Source organism: Symphalangus syndactylus, chromosome 5 (assembly GCF_028878055.3).
Source record: "Symphalangus syndactylus isolate Jambi chromosome 5, NHGRI_mSymSyn1-v2.1_pri, whole genome shotgun sequence".
In the NCBI taxonomy this organism is placed as follows: domain Eukaryota; kingdom Metazoa; phylum Chordata; class Mammalia; order Primates; family Hylobatidae; genus Symphalangus; species Symphalangus syndactylus.
This window is the reverse complement of record NC_072427.2, coordinates 132,034,401-132,053,046: the sequence shown is the minus strand read 5'-3', so window position 1 is coordinate 132,053,046 and position 18,646 is coordinate 132,034,401. Positions and strand designations below refer to the sequence as shown.

Here is an 18,646-nt window from a genome sequence, read left to right as displayed (position 1 = left end):
AATGTGGAATTTTTTTTCTGCACGGAAGTTTTGCCAGTGGACCGGACAGGGGTATGAGTGAAAGCTAGGAGTCAAGGATGACTCCCACATGCTTAAAATGAGCAAACAGAAGAATGGAATTACTATTTGCTGAAATTGTGAAGACTGAATGTGGGTGGAGCAGATTCAATGGAAAAAGCAGGCGTTCATCAAGGCATGTTACAAACCACCATGTAAAAGCAGATATATCTAGGTTTTATCCAATAATTTTGTGAAATGAGGGAATGAGAACTAGTTCTGAACTGAAGGATTTTGTTAGAGCATGTTTTGGGAGGGGATAGGATTAATAGAAATAAACATTAAATAAATAAGTGCATAAATGATTACTGATAACTAATTGTAATATATTAGCTCTTCCAAGCAATAAGATTATGCTAAGAAACATTAAAAAAAATATATAGCCCAAAGGATTGAATCTAATTGTGGGATTTCAAACAATACATGGTATGGTGGTAGGCAGGCTTTTAACATTGTTAAAATCATACTGTGCCCATATTGCTTGGAATAGACACCCCTACAGTGAGACTAAGGCTGAACCTTGGGAAAACAGTGGGTGATACAACTGTCCAGCACCCCATACTGACTAGGCATCACCACTTTAAACACTGCAGAGTCAACTGGTCAATATATGTGACCTTTTCTCTATTCATGGGTAATTCGAGGATTTCAAATGAAAAGCCATGTCCAGATATTATTTAGATGTTTCTTCATGTGTAGAGTTGAGACATCCTTCCAGACAGACGAAATTATTTGAATGAACACGATAAACTGATTGATACAAACACATAATTTAGAGTTGCTACGGGGAAGTGGCTGATTGCATCACTGTTAGAACATTTTCCAGCATTCTGCCTGCTCTTAAGAATAGGAAAGCAGCATTCTGAACAGCAACGCTCATCATATAAACATGAGGTTTCCTCCAAAAGGTATTGAATAACCAAAATCAAAGAGTCAGAAAATATTCATTATCTTTGGATTTACATCACATTCATGAACACTGTATTTCAAGATTTCTTATTAATATTCTCCACGATTAGATACAAGTGAGGTGTTTACATTCCAAAAGAAGTCCCAGGCCTGGTGCAGTGGCTCACACCTGTAATCCCAGCACTTTGTGAGTCCAAGGCAGGAGGATTGCTTGAGGCCAGCATTTTGAGACCAGCCTGAGCAATGCAGCAAGGCCATCTTTATACTGAAAAATTTTAAAATTAACCAGGCATGTTGGCATGTGCCTGTAGTCCCAGCTACTCTGGAGGCTGAGGTGGGAGGACTGCTTGAGCCCAAGAGGTTGAGGCTGCAGTGAGCTATGATCACACCACTGCACTCTAGCTCAGGCAATGGAGGGAGACCCTATCTCAAAATAAAATAAAATAAAATAAAAAACATAGACACACGAATGAGTTTTGCTTCCATTAGAAAATGTCATCACGTTTCAGACTGACTCGACCTATTGTTAGAGATGCTTTTTCTGTGACACTAGTGGAAGAGAACTGGATGCAAGTCTTCAGGCAGGTGGCATCTCCAATCACCAGTTAGCTAAAGAACTTAGAAGCGTTATGCAAAGGTGGTCGCTTGAACTAAAGTGGAAAGGAAAGAGATCAAGAAGCAGCAGTGGTAGACAGATGCCCCACTGGCTTCGCATTGTTGTTTCACTGGAAGGACATAGTGTGTCATAACGAATTACCATTAATTTGAGCCAGCAGTACTGTTAGATTGAGCCCGGCAACCCAGGATGACAAACAGTGCCTGCAAGATCATCTAATGAGGGACAAGGCTGCTTCAGTCGTGCCGCTTCACTCAATTAGTGGACAAGGCTTTTAATGCTGCTCTGCACAACTAAAGTAATTTTGATTACTTAGAGCTAAGTCTCCATTTAGAATGTTTCGGAAGCTGACACAGTTTTTTTGTTTTTTGTTTTTTGGTTTTTTTTTTGCCTTTTTAAATATAAATTATCTAGAGAGCATTTGAATGGTAATAAGCTATTTGAAAGCCAATCACATTATTCCTTATTTTTGCTTAAGTAATACTGAAATATATTTTTTTAAAGTTCAAAATGATAGAATTTACTCTAGCAAATGAAATGTAAATAAGAGAGCAAATGATTAAGAATATTCTGAGGGTGTGTGTGTGTGTGTGTGTGGGTGTGTGTGTGTATGCAGGCACTATGTGTGTCTCTCTGTGCCAGAATTACAGTTGGTGAATTTCACTTCATCAGCCAACATTATCAGGAGGGTTGCATATTTATTCTATATATCCACATTTTTTAAAAATTCCAGATCTTGCCTTCTTTGGCTGGGAGCATTTATATCTCATAGCTTTTGATATAGGGAACTGATGTTTCTACTTCATTATTTTTTTCACTATGTCACTGCATGAGCGCTGATAGGTGCAATGGTATGACTTATTTAATATTGTGATCATTGATTTATCTCATAACTAAAACCTTATCCACACAGAGTCTACTTAGGCTGAATAAATTCCTTCCATTCTCTTTAGAAACACAGGGTGCTCACTCTCTCTTTACACAGCATTCTCCCATCTTCTAGCTTTTTTCTATTTAGTGTGTTGAATTCTCAGACTGCCTCCCCTGGGTGAAATTTTGCTTATTTAATTATAAGGTCATTGGATAAAAGAATTACTCAAGTGCTGGACACACAGTAGGTATCCATACATTTTGGTTATATCGAACACAAATTCTACCCAGATAAAAAGTATAAACCTCACTGTGACACGAACATACCCCCTGCTTTCTTTCCTTCGCTCAGGTGGAAGGGAATGTCAGGACCAAAATTTGAGAATATGAATCTCTAGTTATACCTAACCCATCATCAAAATCAGCTTGCCCAGCAGTAATTTTTTTTAAAAGCTCAGTGCTTAAAGGAGGTCCAATGCAAGCAATTTTTCAATTATACACACAGTCACATCTTTGTTTTATAAAAGCACTATAACAACCCAACAAATAAAGTCATTTAGGGCAGAAAATTGGAAAAAGCTTTGAAACTTTAAAAGTTTTGGGCTGTAGGAAAAGCCATTTAGTTGAGTAAATTAACAATTATCAAAGGTTTTTTTTTCCCTGCTTACAGTTATTATTTCATTTTCTTAAAATAATTTTAACAATGGCTAATTTCTTGTCTCCAAAATAGTTAACTCCAAAAGCACATGTTACACACTCAGGAGAGCTGGTTACACATTAGTAGAAAACTGTACATCATTGTCATTGTTGACGTTGTAAATAAAAGTTAAAGGGGAAAGACAATATGGTTCATTAGGAAGCAAGTAATATTCCTATAATGGTGTTATATTTTTAATGATTGTAATGACTTACAAACTGGCAAATAATTTGCACAGATTCTATATCCCCTCTTCCCAGAATATATAAGAAATCACATCACTGACTCAAATTATAATTGTAAAAGTAGAAAAAATGATTACTAGTTCCATTTATTCTCCTCTCTAGCCAAAAGGGGTGGTAGGAGAAAGGGAGAAGGAATTCCTGTCAGTTGCAGGAATCAAAGAAACGTAAAGTTTAAGTATTAAATATAGTGGGATAGTACCAGTAATATGTACAAGTCAGTAGGAATCAATCTCTTAAGTGCTTCCCCCTTCACTTCTCTTTGTTCTTTAGGAGAGTATTGGCCTGAAGTACCAGTAACAATGATTACCATTTGGCTTTCCATCCAAGTTAATATCTAACATCTCAGATATGTTCTCATCTTCGATCAAAATTTACTTTTAAAACATATAGAATATTCACATGGTTAAAAAAAAAACTATGTAAGATAACTGTGAACTCACTTCCATCCCCATCCCTTTTATTCATTCACACCCACACAATATACATTATTATTTTGTTGATTAAGGCTTATACTTCCTGTATTTTTGCAGAAACAAGCAAATGTGTGTATTTATTCTTACATGCCCTTCTTTGTTAGGCAAAAGACAGCATTCCATATATGCTTTTGAAGTTTTCTTTAAAATTTCCACCTAACAATCTTTCTTGGAATTGTCTCCATATTAGTGCATAGAGATCTTCCTCATTATTTTATTTATTTATTTGTTTATTTATTTATTTATTTATTTTGAGATCGAGTCTCTATCCCCCAGGCTGGAGTGCAATGGTGCGATCTCGGCTCACTGCAACCTCTTTCTCCCGGATTCAAGCAATTCTTCTGCCTCAACCTCTGGAGTAGCTGGGATTACAGGCACCCGCCACCATACCCAGCTAATTTTTGTATTTTTGGTAGAGCTGGGGTTTAATCACGTTGGCCAGGCTGGTCTTGAACTCCTGACCTCAGGTGATCCACCCGCCTTGGCCTCCCAAAGTGCTAGGATTACAGGCGTGAGTCACCACACCTGGACTGTACAAATACTTCTGTAGCAAGAAACAACTCTTAACTGTCTTTAAATTTAGAACTCATATTAGCGGTTTCAAAACAGTGATTGAATGAATGAAGGAATAAATAAATCTACTGGATCCAACAGCAGTCTGACACAAGAGCTTGGGGATAGCTTTCAGCAAATATAAGCCTGATTTCGAGTTCTGAAGGCAGGCAGGTGTATTTAGCAATAGCTTTTTCCTACTCTTCAGAAAATGAGGCAGCCTGGAGATGAGGTAAAGACCACCTTTCCTGCAGTTCCTATGTAATGGACGGGGTGCATCCTGGTTTGTGGCTTGAGGCTGCTGTGTGTCCAAGTAACACATTCATTCTGTTGTTGTAACCCTTACAGGAATGATGACTAATGCTTTGAGGAGACAGCAGAGGTCAGCCAGCAAGCCCAGAAAAACCTGCCAGCACCAAGAGGGTGTCCTCAACAAGCACCTGGGGGACTTATTATTCTAACTGAAGGGACCAGAGCTTCCCCAGGAAGGGAAGAGGAGAGAAATGAAGACCGTCTGTGTTCATGTTTGCCAAAAACAAAAGGCTGAGAAATCTCTGAGAGACTCTACATGAGAGGTGAAATTTACCTTTTCTAAGACCATTGTTGATTTTCCCTTTACCCTTGAAGTGGACTGAAATATCACTAATGGTCAGAGGAAAGCTCAGCGGTTCTATTAAAGAATGTGAAATAGGTTAACGCTTCTGCACCAAGATTTGATTGACTGTTAATACCAGGTTTTAAAATTCACTTGTAACATTTATAATACAAATACCTGATTCACCTGCATTCTTTTGGTGGGGGGTGGTGAGGGAACCTGGGGTGTGAATGGCCTCCTAAGCAGCAAAATCATTGCTAATATCAGCGTTTTGCTGTCTCATCATCTAATTATCACATACAGGGCACTAATCGAAGCACCTCATTTAAAGTGGGAAAAGCTTTGCTAAGGGCAGATGATTCAGCACGGTATCCTTCGATGAGTACTGTCATCTCAAATCATTTTTAAGAAGTAGGTGTTGTGTAACTAATAAGTAAAATGAAAGCATAGAGTTTACTAATAAGTTACATGTTCCATTTTTTAAAGTCTCTGTAGTCACGATCATCCATTTTCCCCAAAACTGCCCTGTCACATAATAATATGCATACATACAAAACTTATTTCATGTTTAAAAGGCATCCCAGAGAGATGAGATGTGGATGGGTGTGAAAAGTGGATCTGGGGAACCGAATGGGTGCAGATGTCTCCACTGACAAAGAGAAAGGCATATGGCTTCCTTCCTCCCTGGTGTGCCCGGGTCTCAGAGAGAGCTCTAGATTTCCCTGTGATAAGCTTCTGCTTTCGAGCTCCACTGGGAAGATATTTTGTATGCCACAGAAAACCAAGATGTTTGCATTCCCACCAATCCAGGGATAAAGCATTTTCCTCATACAGACACAAAACATACAGTATATGAATGTTTAATGGAGGCTAAAACTGGGAGAGGAACAGAAAACAAGAACAGAGCAGGTTAAAAAAATATCTGGTTTCTCTCTATCAAAATACTAATTAAAATTCATGTTCATGGGGATGATTATACATATGTTTTTGAACTAAAAGTCTAACCTGGCACTATTTTTTGGCCTTATTTTTGTGACAACATTTTTGTCCATATGGCATGAAGTGAATCATTTTACATCTTTTTTTAAGCTCTATGTGTTTTTCTTGTTGTCTATTCCCTCTTCTCCCACCACACACACACTGGCAGCCGCTACCAAGTTACCAAATGCCAACTCAACCCTGCAAGCTGGCTGCATGGAGCTATATAGTACTGGCATCTTCCTTTCTTTGCAGAAATATTCTGTGTGTGTGTGCGTGTGTGTGTCTGTCTCTCTCACACATGCATGCATGCACACACCCCACATACATACCATTGAAGCACCCTGAATATTTCTCCTTCATTTCCACGCTAATCTTTCAACTCCTCGGGATTCTGCCCAGCTTCCAGTGTGTGTGCGGCACTGGCTGCTGGCCTGCTGCAGAAGACCACACCAGCTTATTTGGTGCCTCTCACCCCTGGCCTTCCTTCTCCATGGCATTCTGACAATTAGTGGTTCACTTAAGAACTGCTATAAATTAATGGTTAATCGAGCCCATATAATTGGTTTAGTCACAACAAAGTGCAAGGCCCATGATTGTCCAGTGGTTCTCCCCCAACCCCAATCTCTCGTTTTAAAAATTACAACAATCCATATCCCCACTTTTGCAGACAGGAGAACGCCCCTTATCTGTAGTGCAGCCACACCGCCTGACCGCTTGGGTTGTGGATGGTACACGTTTTGTACACGGGCTGCCTCCACCAGCATCAGGCACTGCTGAGTTTGTGTGGAAGGGCAGCAACTCCACCTAACAAATGTAACTTTAACAACAGTAAAACAACCTAATAGCTTAGCATGCCAGGGGGCTAATGTGGCGGGCCATTTACTGCTGCACTAAATAGCCCCGGTTTGATTCTCATTGCCAAGTGTCGAACTGAGAATTGCAAGGCAGGAGTAGCTCCTAATTCATGAGATAAAGGGGGTCATTGCTCATAGAGCTGGGGAAACTGTAGAAGCATAAGAAAAAAAAAAATAAACAAGGCATTCCCTTTTCAAAGGCCATCAAAACCTGGGCTAACCATGGTCGGAAAAAGCAGAGGCTGATTTCTTGGCACTCATATGCTAACTTCTAACTTTGGGTAAATGTGCTTTGTTTTGCAATGTTCATCTGGAAAGAGACTGGAAGAGGAAGGGATCCTAATATTGAACCATGTCATTTATTATTTGTAAATCACTTTGACACCCTTGGAACAAAAGCAACAACGCAAGAACAAAGTATATAATTCAGCCTTGGCTGTAAAATGAGCCACTGACATGTCCCTGCCAGCTATTCCGCCTTGTGTGCCCTGAAAAAGTTGCTATGGATGGTTGTGACCCGGCTAATAGGCTGGGCAGGAAAAAGACCGCCAGCAATAAAAGGGAGAACAAAATTCTTGTTAATATTGCCACATCTGATAATATTGTCTTTCTTTTTCCTTTTTATTTTTATTCCCGGCAGTTATAAAGAGTTCTAAGTTCAAACTGCCCTCAATGGTCATCATAAGGTTATGTGGACAAAACAGTTCCCCTATCTTGTTTTTTAATAGAAAAGAGAAATCATCAAAAATTTCAAATGAGATCCCTAAAATGGGACATCTTTCTTTCCCGAACATTAGCCCTAAAACAACTGATTTCTCTAATTCCTGCCATCACTCAGATTGGCCTTGAATTACCTCCCAATAGGCCTCCCATGTGCTTCTAGATGAGAGTGTGTAATGGGGGATCTGTTAATTAACTAGAAGCAAAGTTGCACGGTGGGGATCAAACACTGGATACGTCCTAAAACTCCCACAGAGAAGATGAAATGCAGCGCAAACTTTAAAGACTTCCCGTCATTAGCTGAGACCTTGCTGCTCCTGGCCCAGACCCCTCCTGTTTCTGAGAACAATGAGGACAATGATGGCAGAAATGAAATAGTGCAGCCCGGAACAAAGGAACTAGCTATTTACCGGTAGAAAAAGAAAAAAGCTGGGGGAGGGGGAGAAAAACGGAGAACTTTTCTTTTTCTGTGGTTCCTGTCTACTTTTAATTAATTTACGACTGCCAGGGAATTGCACAGAGAGCACACCCAAGCGCATCGAACCCCAGCTCAGTGTTAATATATGTAACATCTTCTGTTTACTCCCAGGAAAAGTGCAACCCGCTGGAGAAAGAGAGGGACTCCGAGGAAGGAGAGAGAGAAGAGGTTGGAATGAAAGAAAATTTACAAACTGTCAGGCTGAACTTTCACACTTAAGATCAGGTTTCAAACTAGAAGACGATAAAAACAAAGGAAAACAAAGCCAACACCATCCCAGGAGTAACATACCCTTTTTAGATCACTGTAAAATGCAAGAACCATGCCCTGACACAAAGCTCAAACTTTGCAATTTTCAGAGGTTTCCTGTTAACTTTCATATAAATGTACATAAGTATCATGTCAATAGCAAAAGCACATGGTCACGATATTGACTTCTTATTCTTCCCTGCTTCTTGACAAGATAAATCTAAAAAATGGCACTGAAAATTGAGAGAACAGCTGAATAACAAAACCTGACTAGTAAAAAACTTGGTCCTCATTTTGCATTCCCTGTTTTTGCAGAATTCAAATCAGGAGCTTTTCCGTTATCTAAATCACAGGTTTCAATAGGATTAAGAGAAGAAATAAGAGAACCAACAAGGTGCACAGAAAGGCAGCTCCGACCTTTGTTACTTCTTGTCGAAGCTCTTACTTTGAGATGGACCAGAAGACGAAGAGAGCCATTATTCAGAGGAGCTGCTCTTGCTCTTCAAATTTCAGTTAATATGACCACATTAGAATTACTTTATTTTTAAACTTCAGTAACAAGGCTCTCTTTCCTGTTTTCAACTCACATGTTTAGAATAATCAATGGAAACTCTGCAAATGGATGAAACAAGCAAATCCCCCAGGACCGTTTTGTGACTGATTTTCTTACTTCTCACCTATCTAATATGAAGGGTTTAGATTTTGCTAAGCTCAGTCATAAACTCAACTCTAGGGGGGAAAAAGTCTTAAGCATATGGTTCAACCAACTGAAAATGCTATACAATCAAAAGGAAGTATAGGCTAGAGGTTTACCGTTAACTGCTTGCACATTCTAACCAGTATTAAAGATTAACTTTAATCTTTAATTAAAATGAAGTGAAAGATACACTGTGGGTTACTGAGAAACTTATCTAATGTCTCTACACATATACTCACAAAGAGTAAGGGATTCCTCACCACGTTTTGTGATTGATACGACTATGCCTGTTACCAATGCTGATATGGCAGAATGGCATAAAAGAGTAGGAATGAAAGGGCCCACAGTTATATTCCTTCCACCTAAAAACTAACTGTGTGTCTTCGAAAGCATTATATACTCCACTTGGTCTCAGTTTCCTTGAGGATGATAATTCTCCTGATCACTTCATAGGGCTGTTTTGAGTGTTGAATGATATATATCAAAGTATTTTTTAAAAATCCATTTACTTTCAGTTTGACTGTCCTGAACTGTTCCTAGAACAGTGCTGGATCCAAAACAAAAGGTATTCAGAAACTAGGAATCTACTTCAGGGTTACCAATTTCTTTGTGATTTTATAATTATCTTCAAACTTTCTGAACAAATTTGTAACTCAATCTAGGAACAATCACTTTCTAAAATCCACTTCACATCATTCCATCTTGCCTTTCATTCACCTGTGTTTTTTCTTTTTTTTTCCCTGTCCACCTATCATGGTATCTTGTGAGCAGGCTTATAATATTTTCTCCAAAGACAGTAATGGCTTACCTATTTTTTACTTCATTCATTAATTTTCATCTTCCTGTTTATGCAACATTCTATTCATACAATATTCTCTAAAATTCTTAATATACTTTGCTAATCTTTCAGAGCTTCTGAAATATGGGGATAACTCCAGAAATTTCCTTACATTTAACAAGAGTTCTATAGGTAGCAGGAAAATCAAAATAACAAAGAACAATGACAGAACCACACTTATGGCTGTAAGGATGTAAGAACGATTTCTTGACACAAAGAGAAGCGTACTAATACTTAATACTTTCAGGATTCAATTAACCAACAATAAGAAAGTAACTCTATTCCTGAGACAGAGAAGAATCCTTCAAGGGAATAATCCTCATCATTAAGATCACAGTTGCTACAGACATGCCCTAGGACAGGAAGGCAGGCCAAATATTGCTGATTTCTGGCTCTAAGAATGACTTCAGATGAGTGAAACCTCCTGATTTAATGAATAATTCTATTGGTTCGATATCTTGGCAAGGGAAAAACGTATGTAACCTGGCTTTCATGGCCACTGCAATAGCTTTGAGAAGTACCTGCATACCACTCTCTGTGTTGGTATTCTGTCCGGCCTATGTAGTGTTCACATTTTTTAAAAAGTATTTTCCACTATTTAGAAATTGAGACATTCTGTATAATATCCATATTTCTGACACTTAAAAAAAAAAACCTTGGACAATCTGTCAATGCTATGCCCACCCTTCCACATGGCAGCAATCTACTGGTATTAAATGGAAGCCACCATGTGATAGAGACACATAGCCCTGGGTTCATCCCAGTCCTCACCAGTCTGTCTGGCTCCTGTGTAAGTTGAGTTGTTGACACCTGAAGTTTTTGAGTAGGCTTTAGGGGATTGAAGTAGTAAAATATTCAGAAACTGTTCTCAGAGCATAGATTTCACAGCTGTTCCCTCTTATGCCTAACTTCATGATGAAAGACAAAAATGTGAAAACCAATAGAAAATACAAGATAATAGTCACACAAAGGAAATGAGAAAATGAATAATGTTTAAATAAACGCAAGAAAAATAGCATAAGGGTTAAAAACTTTAGAGAACATCCTAACCAATTAATAATATGAATAACAATGAAAATATAAAAAGCACACCAAGAAAAGTTAATCAATACAAATTACAGAATTGTAGATGATTACGAAGACAAAACAAATATAAAGAAAAATTAATAAGCAGAAAGTATGCCACAGAAACCATAGCTTAATACAATGAACTAAAGTTATGTTAAGGAAACAGAGGCACAACTACAGAATTAAGGATCAAAGAATAATTGTGAAAATGTAGAAAAGGGGAAAAGTTAAATTTAAGTGGCAAGTCAGACTTCAAAGTTGCACATACCTTTGTGTAAGTAAACTTCAAGTTAGCTTTGGACAATCTACCCACACAGTTGTCTTTCTAAATGAGGGTTTTCTAGAAGACAACACTTAGTTGGTAAGGTTTGCGAGTTCTCTGAATTTGGGACATTCAAAATAAGACTGCAGTGAATGGAATTGTCAACGTTGCTGTTTGTCCCTATTGGGATATGATGCAGCCAGCAAAAGGAACACCTACGTGCATATTTGGCATTAAGTAACCAGACAGGTTTTTTAAGAGATCCCAGGAAAGAACAAGCTGGATAATGGAATCATTTGTCTTCAGCATGCTCGAGGATGAACAGATCAAAGATCGGAACTTGTACCATGACTTTTATCTAGGAAAATGTACTCAAAATAATAAAGGAAAGGCATAACTTGCTTTCCAAACTGTCAAGAACAATCTTTAGGGAAACTTTGTTTCATGAGCTCTTGGTTCATATCCAATTTGGGCTGTCCGAATCTACACACGGAATCTGAGGCCAACTTCCTCATACTTCCTATTGTGCTAGGGCAGTTTCTGCCTACTGTTCTATAATGTGTGCCTGGGAAAAGAAAGATAATTTTAGTATCAGTTGAAAGGGTCATGCCAGAGGACCTATAATATTTCACTGCATAATTGAGAAGGCAAATATTTTGCAAAATCATACTTGATCATTTATTTTTTCAGTGTCACAAGAATCTAAAGGATTCTGTGTGCCAGAATTTCTGAAATTACTGACATTTACCATATAAACAACACAATTTTTAAAAAATTTCAATCAGTAGAATGTAAAGCTTCCTAAAATACATCACATATTTACCTATCATGTTAAAGAGAGAGGGCTAAAGATAACAATCTTTGTCACCAAGCCTGGAGTGCAGTGGCACAATCTCGGCTCACCGCAAACTCCACCTCTCAGATTCAAACAATTCTCCTGCCTCAGCCTCCTGAGTAGCTGGGATTACAGGTGTGCACTACCACACCTGGCTAATTTTTGTATTTTTAGTAGAGACAGGGTTTCACCATGTTGGCCAGGCTGGTCTCGAATTTCTGACCTCTGGTGATCCATCCATCTCGGCGTCCCAAAGTGCTGGAATTACCAAAGTGCTGGTGAGCCACCACGCCGGCCAAAATAACACCTTTTGATGGCTTACAGTTATGCTAAGAAATATCACAATTATATTTTGAAGGACTCTTAATGTTTATAGAGCTGTTAAATGCTACAGTGATGGTTCTCAACAGGGGTCAATTTTGCCCCTGCCCAGGGGACCTTTAGCAAAGTCTGGAGACAATTTTGTTTGTCACAAGTGAGGTGGGGTGCCAGTAGCATCTGGTGGGCACAAGCCAAGATTGCTGCTAAACATCCTGAAACACACAGGTCAACTACTTCCCCATAAGAATTATCTAACCCAAATGTCAACAGTGCTGAAGATGACAGAACCCTGAGCTGCAATAAACTGGATCAGCCTATTATGCCTGCAGTATTTGCGTGGGATTTTTGTTTTGTTTTGCTTTTTAAAATCTCCTCTGTACTGTCTCACACTAAAAAGACTTCAGGATGGCCCTTCATCTTTCTGATTTGCTACATTATTCTGCTGTGGCTTGGAAAACATTTTTTTCAAGCTTCAGACAATTATATAGCCTATGAAAGATGGCATTAGAACTATCTTATGAGTAAAGCTTAGCAGCTCAGAGGCGTAGAGTAATAAAATAATTTAGTATTTTCTAAGCTTATTTTTGGTTCATATCTATTCCAATTACTAGAGGTCACCGGACTTCAAATATGTGAAGGAAAGTTTCTGGTTTATTCAAAACTAAAGAACCAACTAACAAACGAAAACTCATAAAACAAAATAACAAGAACCCTACATTAATTTGTACTCTACTAATATGACTAATAATATCTTGAAAAAGGTTGAGCTAAAATGTGCCTTCTACTCTGAGTGATTATCATAGCCAAATTCATATCATAAATAAGACCCAGAAGAAGGGTAAAATGTTTATCTTCTTAAGAAAGTATCCTTTATTATATGTACTTAATTTTTTTATGAATTTCATTATAACTAGTGATTTTATATGTTAATGATACTTAAGTCTCATCTATATCTAATTTTCCATAGTCAACTTTAGCTAGTTTATGCTTTTGAGACTAATACAATTAAAAATTTTTTTAAAATAAAGCTACTTATATTCAAGACTTTCCTTTTAATTAGTCAAAAGTCGGGAAATTGTAACTAATAGACAACTTTGCATGATCCATTCTGGGAGTAATAAAGAAGTAATGGGCTGGGCGTACTGGCTCACGCCTGTAATCCCAGCACTTTGGGAGGCCTAGGCGGGCGGATCACAAGGTCAGGAAATCAAGACAATCCTGGTTAACATAGTGAAACCCCGCCTCTACTAAAAAAAAAAAAAAACCAAAAAAATTAGCCGGGTGTGGTGGCGGGCACCTGTAGTCCCAGCTACTCGGGAGGCTGAGGCAGGAGAATGGCGTGAACCCGGGAGGCAGTGCTTGCAGTGAGCCTAGATCGCGCCACTGCACTCCAGCCTGGGCGACAGAGTGAGACTCTGTCTCAAAAAATAAATAAAATAAAGTAACAGTGATGAATCAGGCGAAAGAACTTGTGTTGTTCTTCTCATATCTGTTAGTCTATGTACCTAGTGCTGAGAGGTGTTGCTTGATGTTCTAATCCAATACATTCATCATCAGACTACACATTAAATTCAATAACTTAATGATACAGAGTTGCCACCTGTAAATTTGAGAAACAGTGAAGATGAAATTCAGAATTTCCATAGGAAAAAGTTTTCAATTCCAGATTGTTGCAAGCTAGCATGGAAGAAATTGGCCAGGAAGCACAAACAGCTAAATTCTGATTCACCGCAACTGCCACCACAAAGGCCAGTCTTGGGCTGACTGATGTACACAGGACTATTTGGTTACAGTTTCCTTATCTTCTAATGAAAGACTCTGAAATGCAGTTGTGGAAACCAGGGAAAGATTATAAGCAAGAAGCAGAGTTGAATTCAAATTTGCAAAGCACTTGGTTGGCAATAAGACATCAATTCTTTGTTGAATTGAATTCAATGCTTGTTTCGAGTTGTTCAGCCTTTAACCGTAGAGACTCTAGCCTATATTTCTGCAATGATTCACGGTAGAGAGGCTTGAGTGCATGAGTGCAGGTGAAAGTAATAAACACATGGGGGCACTGAGTGAAAGGTCAATGCCAGCCCCTCAAAAATAGGTCAGTATCTACAACTCAAAAAAAAAAAAAATGTAGATCTGGAATGCTCAGTGAATCCTCTAGAAGCCTAAAACAGGGCATCAGTTGGGAAAAGATTAAGAAACTTTGCCACGGTCTTCTGATCATTAAAGGTATACATGTCTACTAGAAAATCAGAAGCTGCCAAGAAATTGATAATTTTTGATGTAACAACTCCCAGAATACAACTCCCAGCAGCTTATGTGTGTTCTGAATTTACCATGTTAGTGGGTATGAATAAATGTTATTGGGCATACATAAATTTCAGGCCCCTACTGGAAGTCAGGGAAGCTAAACCATTTGATTGGTATCTTAAGAAGGATCCCTTAATACTTCCTGAGACAGAGTTCCCCAGAGATGCCCTGAGCCCTGCCCTTCCAAGCTTTGGGGCACTAGGATACTCCAATATCCTACAACTTTTTGAAAAATACCTGGCTAGTTCACTGTCATATGGAACCAAATGAACCTTAGTTGATTAATTGAACTTTAATTGATCAATATGAAAGTCATTAATAATGTAAGCTTTATTCAAGTATGTAATTATTGGATACTAATAATAACCATTCTAAAAACCAGAAGTTAAAGTATAATTGTAATTTTCTTCAAAAGTTTAATTTGTAATTTCCTTCAATCTAACCTAAAATGTGAATAAACTCCAAGCCTGAAAGTCGTAAGACTTTTTTTTTTCATAAGCAACCTGATAAGGGAAAAGGTAACAATTATGAAACATTTGAACTAGTCAAGTTGTATTTTTCTAAACATACATAATGAACTTATTTTGTTTGCTATTAATAATATACTATTTTATTACTTATTTCATATGCACTATCTTGTTTACATATATAGCCTATGGAAGTCATTATGGATTGACTTTGCCTGATATTTCCAGTGAATTCTCCATAGCATCAAGCACAAATGATGATCTCCTAGGACAGTGGCAGCTTCCGAGAACGCACAGGAAAGTGACCAGGGAAAGAATGATTCCATCTCCAGGAATCCCTGGTGCTCTTCAGAGCCCAGACAGGCCCCTGCTGGGCCATGGTAACTGAGAAGCAGATACAGTGGTCCCTATGTTGGCAACCTCAGCTGAAGAGGAACAGCTCTCTCTATAATCAAGGTACCAAGAATAAACAGCAAGCGCACATTATTTATTTTCTTACTTTCAGACTCCTTCTAGGGTAACAAAGAAAGAATTTTGTATAATAAAGGGCCATGACACAACTACATAAATTTCCGAGAAAACAAAGTTGCTGAAAGAAGGGATTACAGATGAAGACCCTCTAAGAGTAAAATAGAACATCTTTTCTCTCCATGGTGGATAGCAGAGAGGCAGAGAGAGAGAGAGGGAAGGAAGTAAAAAAGGAAGAGGAGGCAGAAATAAGACTTATCTATAGGGAGCCATGCTCTGCACTAGGCACTTCACAAGAGTAGTTTTTTGAGTTTTGTTGTTGTTGTTGTTGTTTGTTTGTTTATTGCCCAGGCTGAAATACAGTGGCATGACCTCAGGTCACCATAGCCTCAACCTCCCAGGCTCAGGTGATCCTCCCACCTCAACCTCTAGAGTAGCTGGGACTAAAAGCACATGCAACCAATGTCCAGCTTATTTTTTGTTGTATTTTTTTCAGAGATGGGGTTTTGCCATGTTGCTCAGGTTGGTCTTAAACTCCTAAGCTCAAGTCATCAGTCCTCCTCAGCCTCCCAAAGTGCTGGGATTACAGGAGTGAGCCACAGTGCCCGGCCACAGACTAGTCTTACTGCCATTAGTTGACTTGTTATGCTGCTTGAACCCCACTGCCTGGGCTCTCAATTTCTACCTTCTTTTCTGTCCTCTTAGATCCTACACAGCTTACATAAGCCAAAAAATGCACCTCGCTTTCAACACAATAGCAACCTAATTCCCATTTTGCACATGGCATGTTAAAGTGTACTCCAAAGCAGGACTTCTGCCCATCTCTCACATTCAATGTCACAATAGAAAGGCTTAATCACATATAAACTGCCTCTCCCAATGTTGTTTTATTTCCCAATTGTTCATTACCGTGTAGGCCACAAGAGCTAACAAAGGTTTGACAAATGAATAGATCTGCCTTTTATTTATAAGCATCTGTTGATATATTAACTACAATAGAAATAGCACATTTTGGTCAGGGTGAGACAAAAAGGTAACAACCTTCAGAATCCCAACATATCATCATTCAATATTGCATTACAATTGCTGTTCAGAAGAGGTTCTGAGTGGAATAAATATGAGAAGTGGATTACTACACTCTACTCAAAGGAAGCATTCCTACCAAATAATAACTGCAGTAATTGATATAACTATTTACAAATGCTTAGAGTATAGATGGTTGGGCAGTAGCTCACTGAATCAGAAAAAGAAGATACAGTCTTCAAACTCACTAAATTTCCTTAGAGATGACAAGGAATAAAGTAGAACTGCATGCCACAAAAATATCAAATTTTATCTTCGGCAAAAGATTTAAGGTTTTACATGATTGTCTGAAACTGCATATTCTGCTATTTTTTTCCCCCAGACTTAATCTTGGCCTGGTGTGCCTCATTTTTATAGGACTTCTGAAACTAGAAATCACCAGCGTGGGGAGAGAACATTAAAGGCAGAGGTGTCTCTTATAAGCACAACATGTGACCAGGTAATATTGTCTGGATTAGCAGCTTTACAGCCTAACTAAGCCCTGGAGCTACAATTATCTGGTCACATTAAACGGAAATCACCTGAAAAACTTCACACTGAACAAGCCCTTGGAAATGTCTAATCTGCCAGTTTACACTCAGAAGTGAAAGTGGCATTCAGTTGTTAAAGACAAGAAAACAAAAGTTTTCTGCCAGGAAGAGTCTCATCTTAGAACCAGTATATGGTCTGAAGACATTTCTGCAATTTATTTTTATGCCATTCTTTCACTTTTATTTAAAAAGGAGATTTAACCTGACCATTCTCTTTGAAGCCGATGTCCCAAGTATATATGTTTGATGAGGGTACAGAAGACATAAGGAATAAAACTGCATTGCCACAGAGGGAATACACAGCTCCAGATACAAGGCTTTATGCTAATTTTAGCAAAATGTATGTATCTTTTTATATACATACAGTTATGGCACTATATAAAGAGATCCTTAAATGTGACATACACTGAAGTCCTATTTACTGCCTGACTATTCCTTTTAAGAAATAAAAACTACACGTAGTGGTTGTATTAATATTAAATTATCTCCAAAATTCACTTTAGTTCTTTAACTTGTAAGGTATAGCCAAATCATATGCTCAAAATTAAAACCCTGATTTTAGTACCAGATTACAGTTATTTAATGGCAGATCAAAGCAGCTAATCTGAGGCTCCAAATTAGGACCTCACTACTCTGTCTTGTAATGCCTCACTTGCCTCTGTTTCCTCTTCTTCATTTGTCAATACTGATGCTGAAAATTCATTGTGTCAGGTTGCAATATATTCTGTAAAACTACATTTCCCAAAAGAACAACTACTCTTCTGTACAAAGATGCAATTTATGGCAATTTGGCTATGCTGTATCTTGAAGTCAAATATCAAGATATCCAGAAAACAAAATTAAGTTATTAAACATGTACAAGTACTAAAATTCTTTATCTTACACATTGTCTTATTGGACAAATTCCTATTTCGGTGAGAATTTAGGTACCTTTTCCCTCCTTAAATCAGTAAGAGAGAAATAAAAAACACTTCATTTTCTATCCCAAACTAATTTCTAATACTATCACAAGACTGGCAAGATTGACAGCTGAAATTTACTCCAGAACACTTACCCTTGGTGGCAAATAGAGGAAATTCACTGCAAAATTACATGATCCTATTAAGTGGCTGTTACTATCGAACAATATCTATGGTGAACGTGTTGCTTTCCATACAGCCATTCTATTCTTCCATACCAATTAATATGCAGTGTAACATTTCAACCTGAGATACTTACTAGTGTACAGATTTTTCTTAATAACGTCATTTTAAAACAATGTGTAACTCAAGTATTCATGGAGAACAGGTTCCTAAATCTTTTTATGATGACAAGAGTTTCATTTAAGTGTGATGGTTTATATGTGGTGCCATGAAATAGAAAGATTGGTTTGATGTACTATGAATTCCCTCTCTCAGTTTTTATAACTCTGGAAGAGTAGAGAAGGCCTAAGCTTGTGTGGACATTCTTCTCAAGAATTTAAGGTTCATAGTCAAAA

The 18,646-nt window shown here is 38.1% G+C and overlaps 1 long non-coding RNA gene across 1 annotated transcript; it reads left to right on the top strand.

Annotated features, from left to right (window-relative positions):
* The first annotated feature begins 814 nt into the window (after positions 1–814).
* On the top strand, positions 815–15,474 carry LOC129483253 (uncharacterized). The gene is made up of 5 exons (XR_008657999.2): positions 815–965; positions 4,768–4,994; positions 5,318–5,425; positions 8,159–8,215; positions 15,331–15,474. It is a non-coding gene; the product is annotated as an uncharacterized lncRNA (long non-coding RNA).
* The last annotated feature ends 3,172 nt before the right edge of the window (positions 15,475–18,646 follow it).